This window comes from Canis lupus, chromosome 27 (assembly GCF_003254725.2).
Source record: "Canis lupus dingo isolate Sandy chromosome 27, ASM325472v2, whole genome shotgun sequence".
Classification (NCBI taxonomy): domain Eukaryota; kingdom Metazoa; phylum Chordata; class Mammalia; order Carnivora; family Canidae; genus Canis; species Canis lupus.
Window position 1 is genome coordinate 2,088,235 of NC_064269.1, and position 6,044 is coordinate 2,094,278.

Consider the following 6,044-nt stretch of genomic DNA (forward strand, 5'->3'; position numbering starts at 1 on the left):
AAAATCCAAATAAAGTCTGGAATACAGTTAAGAGTAATGTACCAGTGTTGGTTTCTTAGTTTTGGCAAATATACTATGGACATGTAAATATTATCAGTGGGAGGAACTGGGTGAGAGGTATTGGGGAACTCTCCGTATTATCTTTGCAACTTTGCTATAAATTTAAAATTATCGTAAAATAAAAGGCTTATTAAAAATATATATCATAGTAATGGTTTAAATGTTTCTAAACAAACAAATAAACAAAAATTTTATATGTCCTGTACCCTGAGCTGAAGCTACAGAAATAAGTAAGATGGCCCCTGCTTCCAAGGAAGTCAGTTTACAGAGGATGCCACATCAATGACAATGATAATCCTAATTAATAATCTAATACTTTCTATATGCTGAGAACTACACTAAGCACTTTACTTTTAATGCTTACTGCAAGTTTATAAGGTGGACGCTGTACTTAGTCCCATAATTATTCTTATAGGGAATCACGGAGTCTTCAGAGAGAAGTGTTGGAGCAGGGGTTTGAACTCACATCTCACTTGAGCCCTCTGTGACCTGGCTCATTGTCGCCAGCCTCCTAGTTATCTTTAACAGTGTCGCTGGAGGTCTTTACTTAGAACCATCTCCTGGGCAAATCCATCTCCGAAAAGCCTCTTTATACATGATTACTTGGACTGGGAAAAAGGTCATTCCACAGAGCATCTGTGATTAAATTCTCAGCCTTTAAGAGGTTGCTACAGCCAACATGGCTATCAGAACAGTAGGCATTGGAAGGAAGAATATGGAAGTAAACCAGAAGGCATTACCTGAGATCCTTTTTTTTTTTATTTTAAAAAATTTTTTATTTATTTTTATTTCATTTATTTATTATTTATAATTTATTTATTATTATTACCTGGGATCCTAATAGAATGTCCCACCTGCCCCTGTTTCAAGCCCGACGCATCTAAAACCACACTTATTCTCTCCTCCCACAAACCATTCCTCAGCTTTCCTGTTTTGTCAGTGGTCTCATCACTGTCCTAATTTCCCAGTCATCCTCCACTCGTTTCTCCTTAAATTATCTATTTCTGTTGGTTCCCCAATCTGGTTTTTGTTTTTTATTTTTAAGTAAGCTCCATGCCCAGTGTGGAGCCCAAAGTGAGGCTTGAACTCAGACCCTGAGATTAAGACCTGAGCTGAGATCAAGAATAGTCAGTTAGACTACACCAACCCAGGTGCTGCTGCCCACCTCCCCCCCCACACCTGGTCTTAAAGGGTTTCCATTTCTATGGCCATCCTGATGGTTTGGGGCTCTCATTGTCTTTTACCTGGACCACGCTGATAGTTGACCACGGACTGCCCAGTTTTCAGATACTACCCACTCTCTACCCAGACTATTCTTCCTGAAATGAAAATATAGCATATGACTCGTCTGCTCAGAAACCTTTAATGACTCCCTAATAACTCCAGGATCAAGTCCAAATCCTGGGTTTTTAATCCACTTGTTCTAAAACCCGTATCATTATCTTACAAGAACCACCCACCCCTTGACCAAATAGGCCCTTTAAATTCATACCCTGAGCTTTTATTCATAATCACACTCCTAACCTTTCCCTCCTTCTCTAACCTTGTATTCTCTAATTTTTATTATGAAGCTGTGGGTGAAGTTGAGTAAGTCTGTTCACCCTGACCCCAAGAAGCTCGCAGTGTCTGGGGAAAACAGACAAGCACATCAACAATGACACTATGTAAGGGTAGGAGGGATCGAGGGCTAAGTGAGACACAAGAAGAAGAACTCAGGTTTGCCTGGAGAAGCAGAGAAGGCTTCACAGGGGAGGCGATGCTTTGGTTGATTCTTGGAGGAGTAAACATTTATTAGGGAAGGACTGAGGGGAAGGCTTCTCGGCAGAGGGAGCAGTATTTGTCTTTACCAGTCATATGGCTGTTGATCACATATCTTCTCCTAGCATCTCTTACAGTTTGTCTTGTGTTTCTAGCAGCTTTTCATTTACTGTATCTTATCTTCTTCTAACTGGCTTCTGGACGCCTTTAGGATAGGGGCCACATCCTCTATTTCCCCTCTATAAAATGTGGGTTGCAATGCCTACTTGACAGAATTAATGTGAGTTTGTTAGCAGAAATTCATGTGAAGTACATGGTAGGCACTCCGTGTTTTTGTTTTTGTTTTCCTGTAATGAATAAAGTGTCTAACTCAGTTCCTGGCCTACACTGATGTACCTAGCATTTAATGAATGAATGATCCTACCCTGGTTCAAAATCATGTTCACCTCTGAACTCTGTGCTCTGGGAGGCCTCACTGGATGGGAAAGGATCCAGATCTTTCAGCAATGTTACAGCAGGGCAAGGATACTAGCCTGTGAGAGCTAACCAAACAGATGAGGGCTGTTCAATCTGACGAGGAGGCAGATATTTAGATTCAACTCAAGTTCATGGACTGGTTATTCACATTTTGCATAATTCTCACAATGTTCCATTACCATGTCTACTTTGCAAATAAGAAGACATATTTAGAGACATTAAATACCTTGCCAAAGGCCACACAGTTAGATGGTGGGATCCACTGGATTCCAAGTTCAATGAATGCTCTTTTTACTTCAATGTAAAACTTTGATGATTTAGAAAAACAAAGACTTTGGATAAGTTAAATACAGACTTCTTTGCTAAATTGTCGAAATACTCAAACCACATGTAATTTCTAGAGCTAGAGAGAGGTTGTTTTAAGGCAAATAAAAAAAGGAAGGGTAGCCTTATGTTGGGGGTAGGGTGGGAATAAACACAAGAAATGTATAATTATGATAAACAGCACAGACTGAAAAAGAAAAGAAGTTAAAAAAGAATTAATAAGATCATAGGTAAAAGGTCCCTGGCAAGTCATGAAAACACTAGATCTCCTCTTTTTCTCCTTCTTGAGCTGTGAGACTATCCCCAGCCTGAGTCTGGGATTTTTCCAAAGGCAACCTGGGGCTTTTTGAGGTCTGGGTCCCTACCATTTTGGGCAGGCCAGCTATGCCCTCTTTATAACCTATCTCTGGCAAAGCTGTTGAAGGAAGTATCCCAGGCTCTAATATAACATTGATTGTAGCAAATATTTCTATTTTCCTCCCTAAAATTTTGGCCTGAGAGCCTAGAATTTAATATTAAACAAACAGAGTAAATTTAGGGAGATAGCAATTACATCCTTATACATCACAATAAAATACAGTTGACCCTTGAACAGCATGGGTTTGAAGTACACTGGTCCACTTATACGTGGATTTTGTTTGATAAATACAGTAGAGCACTGTAAATGTATTTTCTCTTCCTTGTGATTTTCTTAGTAACATTTTCTGTTCCCTAGCTTACTTTGTCATAAGAATACTATATATATATATAATATATATATATATTATATATATATATATATAAAACATATGAAATGTCTTTTGTTAAATACCTAATCGACTGTTTGTGTCATTGGTAAGTCTTCTGGTCAACAGTGGGTTGTTAGCAGTTAGGTTTTGGGGAAGTCAAAAGTTATACACAAATGTACTGTGTTTATCAGGAAAAAACTCACATATAAGTGGATCTGCACAGTTTAAAACTGTGTTGTTCGGGGGATCCCTGGTGCCTCAGTGTTTTAGCACCTGCCTTTGGCCCAGGGCGTGATCCTGGGGTCCTGGGATCGGGTCCTGCGTCGGGCTCCCTGCATAGAGCCTGCTTCTCCCTCTGCCTGAATCTCTGCCTCTCTCTCCCTCTCTCTGTGTCTCTCATGAATAAATAAATAAAATCTTAAAAAAAAAAAAACTGTGTTGTTCAAGGGTTAACTACCCTTTAGGAAGGACTGAATAACTGTCTCAGATTGAGGAGACTAAGGAGAGATGACAAGTGAATGTAATGTGAAATCCTGGATTGGATTTTGTACAAGAAAAAAGGACATTAGGGGAACAGTAGGCAATATTTGAAGGAGGTCCGTAAATCACTTAACAGTATTATACCAATGTTAATATCCTGGTTTCAACGATTAACCTATGGTAAGATGTTAATATTAGGGGAAGCTGGGCTAAAGTCATGTGGAAGTCCATGTACTAGTTTTGCAAGTATAATTGGTTTCAAAATTAAAAAAAAATGAACCAGTGGAAAAAAAAGAAAAAAAGAAAAAAAAAAAAGGAAAAAAAAGGAAAAAAAAGAAAAAAAAAGCAAAATTAAAAAAATGTATTAATGGATTATAGACTTAATGTAAAAATTTAAAACCATAAAACTTCTAGAAAAAAAACCACAAGAGAACATCTTTGTGACCTCGGGTTAGGCAAAATTTCTTAAATAGGACACCAAAACCATGATTCATAAAGTTAAAACTTGATAAATTGTACATCTTCATGATTAAGAACTTCTGCTCCTTGAAGGACACTGTTAAATGATGAGAAGACAAGAAGAAATGTAAATCGCAAATCTGATAAGGGATTTGAATTCAGAATATACAAAAAACTTTCAAAATGCAATATTAAGTAAGGCAACTCGATTTTTAAAACTGGGCAAATGACTTGCACAGACATGTTCGTTATCTTGATTGTGGACCTATTGGGATTAGTTACGGAGGCCAGCCTCAGGATCTTCATCTGCAAAAAGGAAGTATAATAATATTCGCCAAGGAAGATATATGGATGACAAATATGCACGTGAAGATATTCAATATCATTAGTCATTATGAAAATGCAAATTAAGGGCAGCCTGGTGGCTCAGTGGTTTGGCGTGGCCTTCCGCCCAGGGCGTGATCCTGTAGACCCGGGATGAGTCCTACCTTCGGCTCCCGGCATGGAGCCTGCTTCTCCCTCTGCCTGTGTCTCTGCCTCTCTCTCTCTGTGTCTTTCATGAATGAATAAATAAATACAATCTTAAAGAGAAAATGAAATGTGTCTCCACACAAAGATATGGCATAAATGTTCCTAGCAGCTTTATTTGCAACAGCCAAAGATTGGAAACAACCAAACGTCCATCCATCAACAGGTGAATCATAAACAAATTGCATACTATTCAGCAAAAAAAAAAAAAAAAAAAAAAATTCCAGAATAAACTACTGAGACATGACACAACATGGACGAATCTCAAGATAGTTATGCTGACAAATAAGAGGAGCCAGACACTCCTCCCCCACAAGAGCATATATTCTGTGATTTCGTTTATGTAAAATTTTGGAAAATGCAAGCTAAACTAGTGACAGAAAGCAGATTAGTTGTTTCCTGGGGATGAGACGGTGAGAGGGAGAGATTTCAAAAACAGCAGGAAGACACTTCTGGAGGTAATGATATGTGCACTATTTCGACTGCGGCGTTTTCGCGGGTGTATACCTAACTCACCAAACTGTACACCTTAAATATGCGGGGCTTATTGCATGTCAATTATATCCTAATAACGTTTAGTCAAATGGATTTAGATACCAAGCACAAATTGCCAATTAAATCCCGAGAACGCCAACAGATTGAGGATTCACCCAAAGGGCCGAGGCCCTGCATCTGGAACCTGAAGATGAGGAAAGGTTGAGTGGAATCACCAACCATCAGTAACATGTTGGGAACACCTTCTTCTGCCATCTGCCCATTCCGTGCCCTAACTAGCTAGCTGGGTTCTGGAGGGAGCCAGGAGAGCCTACGTGGGATGGCTGGGACTCTGGGAGTAGCCTTGGCCTGACTCTGGGAGTTGCTTTTTGGCTGCCTTTGGGAAGAGCTGAGCTGAGGCTTGGGGTGTTCTCGTAATTCGGGAAGAGGAGGTCAAAGAGTAGCAATGAAGGACGCAGGAGATGAGTCGGGGGATTCATGTCATCCAGGGGGTGGATGGGAGCCTAGAGACCACACGGTTCAAGATTCTTGTTTATTGGGATCCCTGGGTGGTGCAGCGGTTTGGCGCCTGCCTTTGGCCCAGGGCGCAATCCTGGAGACCCGGGATCGAATCCCACGTCAGGCTCCCGGTGCATGGAGCCTGCTTCTCCCTCTGCCTGTGTCTCTGCCTCTCTCTCTCTCTCTCTCTGTGACTATCATAAATAAATAAAAATTAAAAAAAATTAAAAAAAAAGA